The sequence below is a fragment of the Buteo buteo genome, chromosome 26 (assembly GCF_964188355.1).
Source record: "Buteo buteo chromosome 26, bButBut1.hap1.1, whole genome shotgun sequence".
NCBI classification, from domain to species: domain Eukaryota; kingdom Metazoa; phylum Chordata; class Aves; order Accipitriformes; family Accipitridae; genus Buteo; species Buteo buteo.
In genome coordinates this window covers 12,334,059-12,347,295 of record NC_134196.1, presented here as the reverse complement: position 1 = coordinate 12,347,295, position 13,237 = coordinate 12,334,059, and the positions used below count along the sequence as shown (strand labels likewise).

At 42.3% G+C, this 13,237-nt stretch overlaps 1 protein-coding gene across 3 annotated transcripts in view; it reads right to left on the bottom strand.

Moving 5' to 3' along the window:
* The window catches only part of NAP1L1 (nucleosome assembly protein 1 like 1), a 32,262-nt gene extending 19,409 nt beyond the window's left edge, over positions 1-12,853 (bottom strand). For all 3 annotated transcript variants that reach the window (XM_075058074.1, XM_075058072.1, XM_075058073.1), the window contains exon 1: positions 12,696-12,853. The gene's annotated coding sequence lies outside the window, so the exon portion shown is untranslated. The remainder of the gene's footprint in view (positions 1-12,695) is intronic.
* Between the last annotated feature and the right edge of the window lie 384 nt (positions 12,854-13,237).

Here is a 13,237-nt window from a genome sequence, read left to right as displayed (position 1 = left end):
TTTTTGACTCATTTTAAGTTTCTTGAAATTCAGACACATTTGCTTGTCTTGTGACTTCAGGTTTACACATGGATGCAAGCTGTCTTTATAACAATTCCAAAGAGTCTCCTTTGGATACCATTCTCAAAAGACAGCATGGACTAAAGACCTACAGAAACTGAGAACATACTACAATTATACAGAGACATCTAAATGTGAGGTGTTTCTTGAGCGACATAATATATTTCTGATTTGCAAAAGATTTTATCCACGCAAAATATACAACTTTTTCCTTATGCATGTCCTCTTGTTCTTCATGTAGGACCTTTTCAGGGAGACTGGTAGAATCACTGCGCAAAAGAACACCAGATGCACAGTTCACCTGCCTTTCACACATTTTTATGCAAGTGTGACAATCACATTCACAAACTATTATTGCTCCTTGCAGAGATCAACATTTCCTCTCTCCGTTCTCCCCATCAAATACACAGCTTCACTTTCCATAAAACTAGAGGCAATTCTTTCAACAAAGGTGTGACCAGTGACAACACAAATGCTGTGGTCTCACCAAGACAGTGGTCTAGATGAAACAGTAGCTGAAACACCTCAGATACAGGTTTGCTGAAAGAGACCAACTTCTACAGTTCATTTAAACATTTTTTTCTAAATGAGGACATGAGATTGGCTATGACCAAGTCATGCCTAAAAACTTTAAGTATCCATCCCACCTCCAACACTAGCCATTAGCAGATGCTTAAAAAAAAAAAAAAAAAGAAAAAAAAGCAATGACATGGCAAGAATTCCCCCACAAACTCTTCTAGCTTTCAATCATATTCAGAAAAAAAAAGCTGGCTCAGGAAGTACAGGTATTTGACAATGTCATAATAAATTTTTATTTCATAAACTAGCCCTCGTCTTCCCTGAAACCATGCAGGTAAGCTGATGTTATCACTCAAGTAGCAAAGTGCTAAAATCCTGTTTGTGAGTTGCAGCATTCAGCTCAGAGATCATAACTAAGTCAGATTTTTCTACACTGGGCAATAGTGTAGCAGAGAAAGTTTCACCAGCAATCTCTGTTACTGAATTCCTCAGTGGGCCCTTGTTCTCACCATTCTGAACAACTACTTGTCATCAGCAATCTTCAACCTTTCACTGTTCACCCCTCTTTCCAAGATCACATATGACTGTGCTGAAGGCATTCATCTCATTACAGCACCCTGTGGAAGTCCAGCATCTGCGTGCCTCTCTCCTCATTGCAAGGGACAGTTACTCACCCTCTGCTTCCTGGCTTTAAAAGAGTCCATGCAAGCACTGTATGTTTTCCAGCTATGGCCCAGTTTACTCAAAGACTTTGACTTTAAAGATTTTTTTGGAAATTAAAATAGACTGTATCAAGCAGCTGTCAACTTCAGAGCCTCCCTCCAGTGTGTTCCTATTTGCCTCATCCCATTTTTCCTATTCTCCTTGCATCAGTCTTTTTCATGTCTCATCCTTTGATCTTCCCTCCACTTTTTATACAACTCAGTATCAGAACATTTGCAGTTGGAAGAGTTCTTCTGCAAACTGAGGAGATACTACTGTTTGTCATGACACTGTCATCTGCCAGCTCTAGACAACAGCTCTTGTATGAGGAGGCTACAAGGCACTATGCCAACAGAACTACGTTGGCAGACATTTAGACTAATCTGCGCAACCCACTAGCATGGATATATAGTTGCATCACATTCAGTTTATTGTCATTTACTTAACCATAAGCTTCTCTGCAACACAGTTCTACTGGTAAAAAAAAAAGGTAGAGGCAGAAAAGCACTGAGAAAATGCATTCCTTAAGAGCAAACAGCCTCCGCTATTTTTGCACAATGCCTAATAGAAGGTCCCAGTCTCACATCCAGAGCTTCAGATACAGTATGTACCACAATCAGTAACACTAAAATAGATCACTGCAGTATTTATTTTGCAGTATATCCCCAAAACTAAATCTTTGTATATAGTACTCACACCACTCAGCTTTCCACAAGAAAGATGCAGCCACCCTTCCCAGTTTGTTTCATAGGTGCATTTAGGATTGTGTACAGCTGCTGCTCCTTGGCACATGAGCAGCAAGAAGCATTCACTGGTATCACCCAGAGTAGTCCCTGGGAGATATCAGTTGTCAGTGCAGCATTATAACAAACCTGGCTACAGCTGGTGTGTTACTTCAAGCCTCAGTGTCTAGGTGATTGCTTTGGACTGAGATACTACTGAAAATCTAGGCCTCCTGACTGCAAGAAAAGGCTTATGAGTACCAATAAAGGGTAGCCTCCTCCCCTGCTCAAAAGCCAGCAGGCAAATAACCTCCTTATTCACAAAATATTTTATTTCCCTGCTACTTACAAACATCTACAGCCAGTAGCATTGCATTATGATCAAATACAGAGGTGCCCAGAGGCTTCACTTACAATGTTTTGCTGCTCACTGTAAAAATATGCAGAGGAAAAGAAATAGTTCTCTTATCTTTGCAGGGCTTTAAAGAGAACATACAGGAAGTTCATACTACAAAAAGGAAGCAAAAGCACAGAAAAGCAAGCTACAGTGAAAGTTTTCTAGAGGGTGAAGTTTAAAACCTCTTTCATACAGGTAGCTTAAGCTTGACCACAAGCCTGCCTGCCATCACAAGAATCATGTTCTTTTTCAAAACGGAAAGGTTAGGAGACTGGTAATCCAGGACAAGCTTAGCCGCAGTTTTGAACGCATCCTGCAGAACTACTAAAAATTAGCAGAACTCCCTTAAAAACTTAAATCTACTCAAAACAGTATGAAAATTTGCTATTTTCATGATGTTTAAAGGACACTCCACCTCTTTAATCTATCATGGTTTTTAAGAAATGTAGTTTGATACATGCAGAAACTAATAATGATATTGTCATGTGTTCATCCTCAAGTTACCCATTAGTAAGCTTTCAGTTTTCAGGGGTTATTGTTTCTTCACTAAGTAATTTTGCTCAAGTGAAGACAGAAGCACGAACTGTAAATATTCAGCCCTTCCCAGACTTTCCTTTTTTCCCCAGTCTGCCTTTATCCACACAGAAACCAATCTGAGTTTGCACAGCAGCACCAGCCACTTTACAGCTAGGACATAAACGCTCTGGTGAGAAGCCCTTCCTTTTTGAAGGTCAGCTTTACATGTCCCAAGTAAGCATGACAGTATTAGATTACCCTGACATCCACTCAGCCTCAGGAAGACAGGTCACAGCGAGGTGAATTAGGAGTCAGCCGAGGAGGCAAGACATTCCTGAGACACAGTTCCTCCAGCAAAACAACAGCTTTTTTTTTTTTTTTTTGCACAAGCCCTAAGGCTGGCAGGCCACCAACAGATCTCAGCTGTTCAGCATCTCTGTGGATACCGTACCCACTCCCTCCCTTTCAGGAAACACCGTTTCCCCTCCTCTAGGGAAATTGCTCACACAATTAGCTTGCAATAGCAAGTAGAAGAAATTTCTCAAGTAGTTCAAGGGACACAAATGGGCTTTTTGAGGATATTGGACCCAAGCTACAGCCAAGCCTTGCTTACTCACATCTTTAAAAGAAATCTACCCTTTTGCCCAAACTAATTTCCTTAGTAGTCAATAATTCAGAGCACTGCAAATAAGTCAGCCTGTCCACAGAATAGCATATCAGCCTCTTTATGTCTCTGGCAAGCCTCGGGCAACTGAGAGCAATACATTAACAGAAAATACCTAAACCAAATGAGCCCTAGGTGGGATTAAGAAGCTGCAACGTAAGGTAATAAACTAAGTGGACTAAGTCAGATGTCAGTGAAGAAAAGAGAGATCCAGCTGGAGGACAGCTAGTTGTATATAAAAAAAAATATCAGGATTAAGTCCTGTAAGCTATTTGCAATGCATGCAGAAACCAAAGGTGCCAGACAAATGACATCATACCAGCCAAGTTCAGCTCTCACTACAGACTGGGAAACTCGAGAGCAATATATTCACTGAAAGTTACTTCAAACTGATGCTTTTGCCTAGCATTCCAGGAGGGCAACTTGTAACATTTTTCTTTACATAATCAGCACCAAAAAAGAAAACACAAATTAAAATAGTAGTGTAGGTCCATCAAAAGATGCTCTTTGACTGTAGCTGTTCAAAATAATTGTTTGGGGTTGTTTGCTCAAAACCACTAAGAGGGGTTTGTAACTTTAAAGAACTCACATGCTCTGCATAGTGCAGTTTCATTTACATGTCAGAACTGGGTGAATTGTTTAAAAAGTGCACAGTACATGGCACAGAGTTACACACTTCAATTTTTTTGGTACTAAAACCTAAAAAACCACATCAATCATTTCACAACTGTTAGTAGAAGCTATGGTACCAACCACCAGGTAGGAAAATTGTTACATGAGAAAGGATCACACAGTTCAGTAGTAACTAGGAGAGCATGTAGCTCCTCTTAAAAAAAAAAGTAATTGAATCATGTATCAGATTAAAAACTGCCATTTCAAAAGGGAATCAAGCAGAAGACCAAGTGTTTCCTTTTCATTTGTGTGATCAAATTCATGAAACATCTACTATCATTAGCATGGAAATTAGTCCTGAAACAAGGGGATATTGCGCCTATCATTAACATGGCAGATAAGCAACATGTTACAAACAGATTATATCATTCGTATTATGGAAAAATATGCCTTCTTAGGAAAGCTGAAGGTCAAAAAAAAAACCAAACCAATCTCAATTAAGTGAGCAGGGTAGTCCTATGCCAGAACATCAAGATACCACATCTATTCGATGAAAGACATTATCAGACACTGAACTCTCCAGAGAGAATTTCCTTTTATTAGTGCCTCAAAGTCCTTCTGTTAACAAAAGACTTCTGAATGTTAATGTAGAAGAGCAAAAAATGGATTAATTTAAATTCTCAAATCTCAAGTAGATAATTAAGACTGTCTGCCCAAATACAAGCACAGAAAACAAATGTATGAGATAGTACTAATATAAACGCTATCAAGGTCTGATAAAGAGACTAAGGAGCTAACGGTCAATGGAAGCAAGGAATCCACATTCCTCAGTACAGTAACAAGAAGGTGCCACTGGACCCTTGCAGTAACTCAAATCCCTCTGTTTTGTTGCAATTTATTGCGCAAGCACCAACTCATCCACTATGTCCAAAAGACAGGCACAGTCAACAGCGGAAATACTAACTGGCATGGCGATATATGGGAATCTTTAGCAGAAGCTCGAGTAAGGTCTTCTGGACCAAGCAGAGAAGGATTAAAAAATTCAGATGAGTAGTGGTGTTTCACAAAACACACTCAAGAACTTTTAGCTACACGCAAGTGCTAAATTGACCAAGACAGGAAGCACTCACATCACCACAAGTGAAATACGTCCCCTTCATAAAGGGAACACCAAGCTTCGCTGCCGAACAATCTTCCAGTCAGCTAAATGTAACCGGCAAATGCTGCTGGAAAAGCTTATCCTGGTTCTTTCTTAGCTATGCATACCCCCTTCTTTTCATCAGCAATGTCTGAACGGCTGTAAAGTTAAAAAAGAAGTGCTAGGTATTCCTTTGGACAGGGCTAGACCTGCAATTGCATGAGTAACAACAGGGTCAAGAGATGGAGGCTGCCACAGGCAAGTACCTTTTGTAGCAGCTCATGAGTAGGGTTAGGCAAGTTTGAAGTTACTGTGCAACTGTATGCTACAACGTCTTACCTTGTGATAACATGGCAAAATTCAGAATCTGGCTGTAGAGAATAAAAACACTAAATCACGATAATGCTGAAACAACACAACACAATTAATTGAAACTGTCTGCTCTCTCTCCTTCAAGTGGTATATTTTGCTTTTCCCAGTAATTCCTGAGGTATAAACACCAACTTCAGCCATTTGCCAATGCAACTATTTCACCAGTGCTTGCAGGCCTCTGTACAATACATGTTATGGCATGAAAACCCAGATTTTCCACATTTCAACTTTAAAGTGGTCTACAACTTGCATAAGAACACCAGTTACATGATGGGAAAAATTTAAATTCTTCAAAACAAAACAGAGCGATCATATATAGAACTCAGTTACTAGTAACTGCAGGGTTTGCTTTCATTCATGTGGAAACACTTTTTAGAGCTTTCCCCTTAACTAATTTTAAATCAGGAAATGAAGATTCAGTCAATACTGAACTCCTCTATTTTTGTAGCATTTTTATTGAATTTTAGGTAGTCCCTGTTTACTCTTGCAGCAAAAAAAGACAGTCTCCATACAGAGAAGGAAATGAACTACAGAATTACAATTTATAATCAGGACTGAATTATATCTGCATGTTTGTCTCTGCTACTGATCTGAGCTCCCTGATCATGTTCTAAAAATAGGGTAATTAACACACAATGTGGCCTTTGTTCTGGATGCCAAGATTCTGCAGCAGAAAACCTACCAATTTCTATTTAGAACAATCTTTCATTATCAGAAAAGTAATACAGAAGTTTAAATTCAATCGGAAAAACCTAAACAAGGATTTTTTTATTTTCTTTTTAAACAAACTAATCAGTATAGTTCGTTGCAGTTTCTCCTTTCCATCACTGATAATGGGAAAACAGCAGCCATCCTGAAGGGCTGAAATCAAAATCTTCATATACAAAAAGATATTTAAAACTTCTTAAGGGAGTATTTGTCTACACAGTTCATGTTGGTACAAGTATTCAGGTTTTTTTAAAAGTGTCAAAGTAATATAAAAACCATGTCAGGTAGCAGGCTGCATTTTAGCAGTTTAAAAGACCAACTTTTGCATGCCACAACATCAAACAAAGGAAGGGAGAGTGTCAGTTGACTGCCGAGATTGTCACATAATCAAACATAACCATACTGGCAGTTACACTGCTATCTGCAAGACTCACACTGCAGCATTAAAGTTTTTATCCAATGTGACTTAAAAATCATCTAAACATACTTATCTGAAAAGAAAATTTAAAGAACGCTGAAAAAGGCGTACAGGTTTCAAAAGCATGTTTTTTGCTGGAACATCTGATAAATGTAACATTGTAAATTCATTCACTCCCCAAGAAGCCAATGAAATTCCTAAAATATATTTAGCAACTTTTTTGTTAGCTTTAGTTCAATATTTTTTCCATGGAAACAAAGCGATTATACTAAACTGCAAACCTTAGAACATCCAGTTTTCCACTAACAAGCTAGCATTCACTAAAAAAGAACGCGGCAACAATCTAACTTTGACACATTTTGGAGGCTGTTGGGGTGAGATGTTACAAGCAGTAGTAAGACCCAACAGAAGTATACACATGGTTATGGTTTCAGTATGTCACTTTCAAACGACTACAGGTGCAGAGATTAAAAGCACTTGTAAACATATACTACACCTATTGAGAAAAACTTGAGCCAAGGAACTTGAGCCTTATTTACAAAGTGATCTTCACAAACATTTTCTTGTGAATTTCACTCAATCATGCTTTTGGCACCAGTAGAAGTACCTGATGCCTCCATAACAGTGAAGAAGGTGATAAAAGAATCAAGAGGCCATGTCATGAAGATCTCACAAAAATAGCGAGCATGTTTCTGATGATGCTACCTTGCACATACAAGGAACACAATAAAGCACTTATACCAGCTCATACTTAACCATCCCAGGTCAAGATGAGTAATTTCCAAAACTGAAGTATCACAGAATTAAGAACTCCTTAAAAGGGTGATCCAAGCGAGGCAGAATAAACAGTACTAAAATCTAAAGTAACATATATTGAAAGAAGCAAACTAATTTAGATTTCAAAAGGTCTAAAAATTGCTGTTCAAAGACACAGATACAATTGCATGCAGCCCACTGAAGACTTCTACTCAACATGCAGAAGTAGTCAAGATCTGAAACGAACGCATGATGGCCAAAACACACAATGCAAAATATGATCATTATATACTTCAGTAATGTATCTTTAATAAAAATACTGTATTCATTGCTGAACATTGTGGAAGAGAGGAAATAAACCAGTGCAGGGCCTAGCAACATGAATACCTGAGGAACAGAAGCAGTTTAAATCTGAGATTAATGGTATTTGAGATGTGAACAATGAGAAGTGACAGAAAAATACCTAAAAGCAAGTTCAAAAAGAACTGATTAAAAATTGGTTTGGATGTAAACAATTAATTGTTTTATTTCATGACGCCTCCTGTGTCCCTCCAACTTAACTTTTCAATACTTAAGCCAGGTTTTCAACTACAGCCAGAACTAAAAGGAAACTTTCCCTGACAGGCGAGTCATCCCACACAAAATGTGAAAGCACTGTCCCTCCTTCCTTTGAAACACCGCATATTAAACAACATCTAAAGTAGTAGACTGAACTAATCTTACTGCAGATAGTCAGAAAAGACAACAAGCACTTATGATTCTAACCTGGGTCTTAGAAGCCTAGGTGTTTTTCCCATTCCAGATTCCAGGCACCTGCTTAGTCAAATCTCTTAATCAGAATGTCCAACACTCAAAAATGAGAATAATTCTAGTATCTCTCAGGTTCTGGGTGAGGGTTTCTTTGCTGTTTGGTTTGGTTATGATTTGGGGGGGTGGGTGTATTTTTTAAAGGATAAATGTCAAATCAGCAACTGAACACTCCATGGCTACAGCTACATCCAGAAACTGAAGTTTTCATAACTAAAAAGTTGCTTTCACCTTTTGATCATCATGAGCTACTAAGGACAAACTGGTAGTATTTTGTTCTAAAGTCTACAAAGATCAGGTGAAACAGCTGATGTGCAGCTGCCTAGTCATTATCACAAGTTAAGCTTTGAGCTGAAACATCACCATTGTAAATTATGTCTATGCAGAAGTACATTTAAGCACACATTCAGCCCCCAAATGCATCTGTATTTTCCAATACTAAAATCTAAACAGCTTTCCATATAGGAAAGATCTCCAGTCTAACCTTTGGCAGTAGTTAAGATGCAGATTGTGTTCTGGTAATACATAAGTTCATTTAAAAGATTAATCTTTAGGGAGAACATAAATTACATCGAATCTTAAATTATTAATATTTTAAAACTATATACAAAATACGAAAAGTAAATTAGCAAAGTCGCCCTTTTTTTTTTTTTTGTAATGCAACTGAAGTTTTAGTCTGCAACACATGTAGTCTTCCTGAAAACCTAAGGTCAAAGTTATCACTAAACACAAGGCCATATTCATAATTAAGATTTTTCCCCTTGCGTTAACTTTGTTGAGTGTAGGAGGTCCTCAAAAACCTCATGCATTGTTTCTAAATAGCTTAATTTTTCAGAGGGCCATCAAATGAATCCCCAAGCAACTTCTGCAATGCCTTCCAGGCATGTCTGGTTTTCTAGACAAAAACATTATGACACCAGGCCTACTCTCCAGATTAACAACATTAGGTGATGAGGAACTGCAGTAACCTCTGAGCTGAGTGAGGATCAGCTAGACTGAATTAACTATAATTATAATCACTTTTGAGCTCACAGTAATTTACAAATGAAAACTGACCTAAAAGCATTAAACCCATCATCACAACCGTTCCTCGGATTAAACACCACTTGTACTGTTCTGCTCTACTATTTACTAGCTGCTTTCCTAATGATAAGTTAGATGGAATGCAGTTGCCCAGACCAGAAGCTAACCCAGAAGACTCCTCAGCTCTAGTAACATACAAGAGGCATTAAAAAGTCTTGTTTCTGTCTGCAAAGTACTGTCTTCTGTATAAGTGCCTACTAGTACCACACAAATACCAAGGCACTATCATTTCATGGAAAAACCCAGAGCTGAAGTTCCACTGAATGTACATACAAATGCAGAAACACGAATAGGCATTTAAAAAACACCTGCATCTCCATTTTCTGCAATGTGTCTGATTCGTGAAGTTTCACAAAGAAATAAGACTCAGACCTTTAGTCTGAGATACAGCATGCTTGCAGCTGTGTCACAAGAACCTGAGGATGAACTGGGTTACAACCATATTAACAAAAAGGTGTAGATACCACAGACACATTCATTGATTACACCCATTGGTCTAGTGGAACAAACTGTCTTTCACCAAAGGATTCAATGAAAAATCCAAAATAGAAGATGCTTGTCTTGTTTCCCCTGAGATTTTTTTACTACTGAAATTCAAATCCTCAAGCTATTTTATTCCCCCAATGAATACAATCTCTGCTGCAATGAGTTAAGTTCTCCATGTTACAACTACTTTAATTTTTAGGAGCTAAGTGAATAAACAGATTTATACAAAGTGACTAACAGTACAGTAAGCCAAAGTTTCCTTGATGATCTGGAGTTCTGTACTAAAGGACACAGTCTCAGCCTGGAAAACTCAGGTCTCGCTCAGGGCTGTGAAAACTCTGTTTACTAAGCTTCATAACATACACGCCACAATGCCTTGCTTTCAGTTTTACTTGTGCATGCATGTTCATTGTCAGTTATACAAGAAGCTCAAAAAAAACCCAGACCACCCATTTCCAGGGTGCTCAGGAAGCAGATCACTATAATGAGTCCCCTGCCTGCTCCCATGAACAGTTTTTGAGTGAGGTAGGGGCTAAATGAAGCACAAGGGTGGCAAGAGCATTACTGTGCTGTACAAACACAGCACTACAGCAGATCCAGCGCTTTTGGTGCTTCCTGTAACACAGGGCTGGCTGCACAGATGCAGCACACTACTTCTGCGCACTTCCAGCAGCCCCAACACTCACTTCCTAGTCCTGTGAATGTCAGAGATGGACCAGGGACTCTGAAAAAAAGACAAATCTACCACCTGTGCACAAGACCCTCATGCTACAATCTTCAGTCCTCAGAAACCACAACACATGATATGCAAGACCTGTCACAAAACACAGAAAAAGTGAAGGGAGATTGCTAATACATACCACTCTCACAGGAGTAAGTGGGCCACAAAACCAGAAGTTCATGTATCAATGGCCTATTCTAAGCACTTACATCAATGTTTCAGAACCTACCTGAAGCCTGAGTGGCCTAAACTTTTGGCTGGTACAGAGGCATCCAAATCACTCAAATTTCAATGTACATAGATTTCAAATTCTATTCTGCCCTAACAATTAAGGTAATTTCTGGATCTACAAGAGACCAGAAGCTATTCGGCTTGCTTCAATCCAAGTACAGTGCTTTTCTCACTCTTTAAAGAGTGTACCATTGTAAAATGGGCACAACAGGAAAGCTACTAACAAGCTACTAACAAGCTACTAACAAGCTACTAACAAGCTACTAACAAGCTACTAACAAGCTACTAACAAGCTACTAACAAGCTACTAACAAGCTACTAACAAGCTACTAACAAGCTACTAACAAGCTACTAACAAGCTACTAACAAGCTACTAACAAGCTACTAACAAGCTACACACCACCTAGAGTTGTACACAGCCTTAGCTCTTCTCTCAAGTTTTATTTCAATGAAAATAATCAGGCACTGTCTCCTGCCTGATTAATACAACGTCCAGCAGCAGACGTCAAAACCCTGAAAGAGAGGTTGAGCTGAGGTATGCATTTGTCATACCTTGCACACCCACTGCCCACTTCTCTTACCTTCCTCAAAGGGGTTAGAACATGAAATGTAAGCTTGTCGCTGTAGGGCTTCACACACAAACGGACACACACACAACTGCAATGTGCTCGGAGATAAACTGTGGAAGATGCCGATGTATTATTACTATGCCACAGCCACTTGAAAAAAGGCTTGTGTTCCCTTCTGCAAGCAAACAGGGAAGGTTTTGTATTAGATATCGAAAGCCTCACAGGTACTGGCAGTGTGAGTCTCCTGAACATCCAATATGGAGTAGGCGGAATCTGTTTTATATGTAGCTGGGTCTATATGAACGCTAAACACGAGCCAATACTCCCAGCTGTAGTTACTAGATCTTTCAGGTAGTTTCTTAACCTTCCTTGCTGACAGACCCATGCACCTCTTCTACCCGCTACTGTGGGCGATGAAGGCACCTCCAATCAGGCGGGGAGCGAAGGCGTCGTTCAGGCACCCAGAGAAGCGACATGTCGAACTCCAAAAAAAAAAAAAAAACCTAAAACAAAAAAAAAACCCAAACCCCCCTCAAAGCGCTCTTTCCCGAGGCAGGAAGCAAGAGCTGCCCGTCCCCTGGCTGGAGCTCTGGGTCCCCCTGCCAGCAGCCAGCAGCACAGCCTCGCCGCAGCCAGAACAAGGCGCGGGAGCCAGCACAAGGCCACAGCGCGCTGCCATACCCACCCCCCCACCGCCCACCCCTCCGCCATGTGCCCATCCACCACCCTCACCCCCCCCCCTCCCGCCTCCCTCACGGACGGGCGGACAAGACAGACAGACAGCCCGCCCGCCCGCCGCTCCTCCCCGTACCGCTCTCCGGCCTCGCCGCCCTCCGGCCCCGCTCCGTCCCCACGTGTTGCCGGGCAGACCCGCCTCCCCTCAGCGCCGGACCGAGCCCCGCGGCCCTGCCCGGCCTGGCCTAGCCTAAACCCGGCCCGGCCCTTCCGCGGGGGGCGGCGGCGAGAAAGAGACGAGCGGGAGAAGGGAAGAAAAGGGAGGGCTCCCCGCCGACGGGCCGCCCGAGCAACCGGCGCCTCCACCTCACGGGCCTCGGGGCGCCGCCGGCCCCCACACGCACCCTGGGCGGCCGCGCTAGGCCACGCCGCCACCCGCGGCCTCCCCCTGCGTGGGAGCGGGGGGCCGAGCGCCCCCCACCCGCTTCAGTACCCCCCCCCCTTCCACACACATACACACCCCCCCCTCAGCCCGGTACCTGCGACGGGCCGGGGCTGGCGGTGACTCAGGAGCGAGGAGGAGGAGGAGGAGGAGGAGGAGGAGGCGCGGCGCGGCTGGCGGTAAAAAGACCCGAGCTCCCGCCGCTGGCGCTCATATAGAATTAACGTCACCACGTAAACCTTCCCCCCACCCCCCCCTTCACCCTCCTCCTCCTCCTCCTCCTCCCTCCCCCCTCCCCCCCGCGCGCGCCCCGGGTCTCCTGGCAACGCGCGGGCGCGGCCTCCCGCCTCCTCCCGCCGACCGACCGACTGACAGACCGACAGACCGACCGACCGCCTCAGGGACGCGCCGGCCGTTGGGCCCGGCGGTGGGTAGGCGCTGAGGGAAGGCCCGCGACGTGTGTGGTGTCCGTGTGTCCTCTCACGTATCCGCGGGTCGGTTCCAGCGTGGCGTGGGAAGGACCCGGCGGCCCCGGAGGGAGGGTTGGACCCGCCGTGGAGGCCGGGTGGGATGCTGACACCCCCCCCACACCCCCCCCCCCCCCGCTTCATTGCGGCTTTGAATCTGACCCGGGAGGGT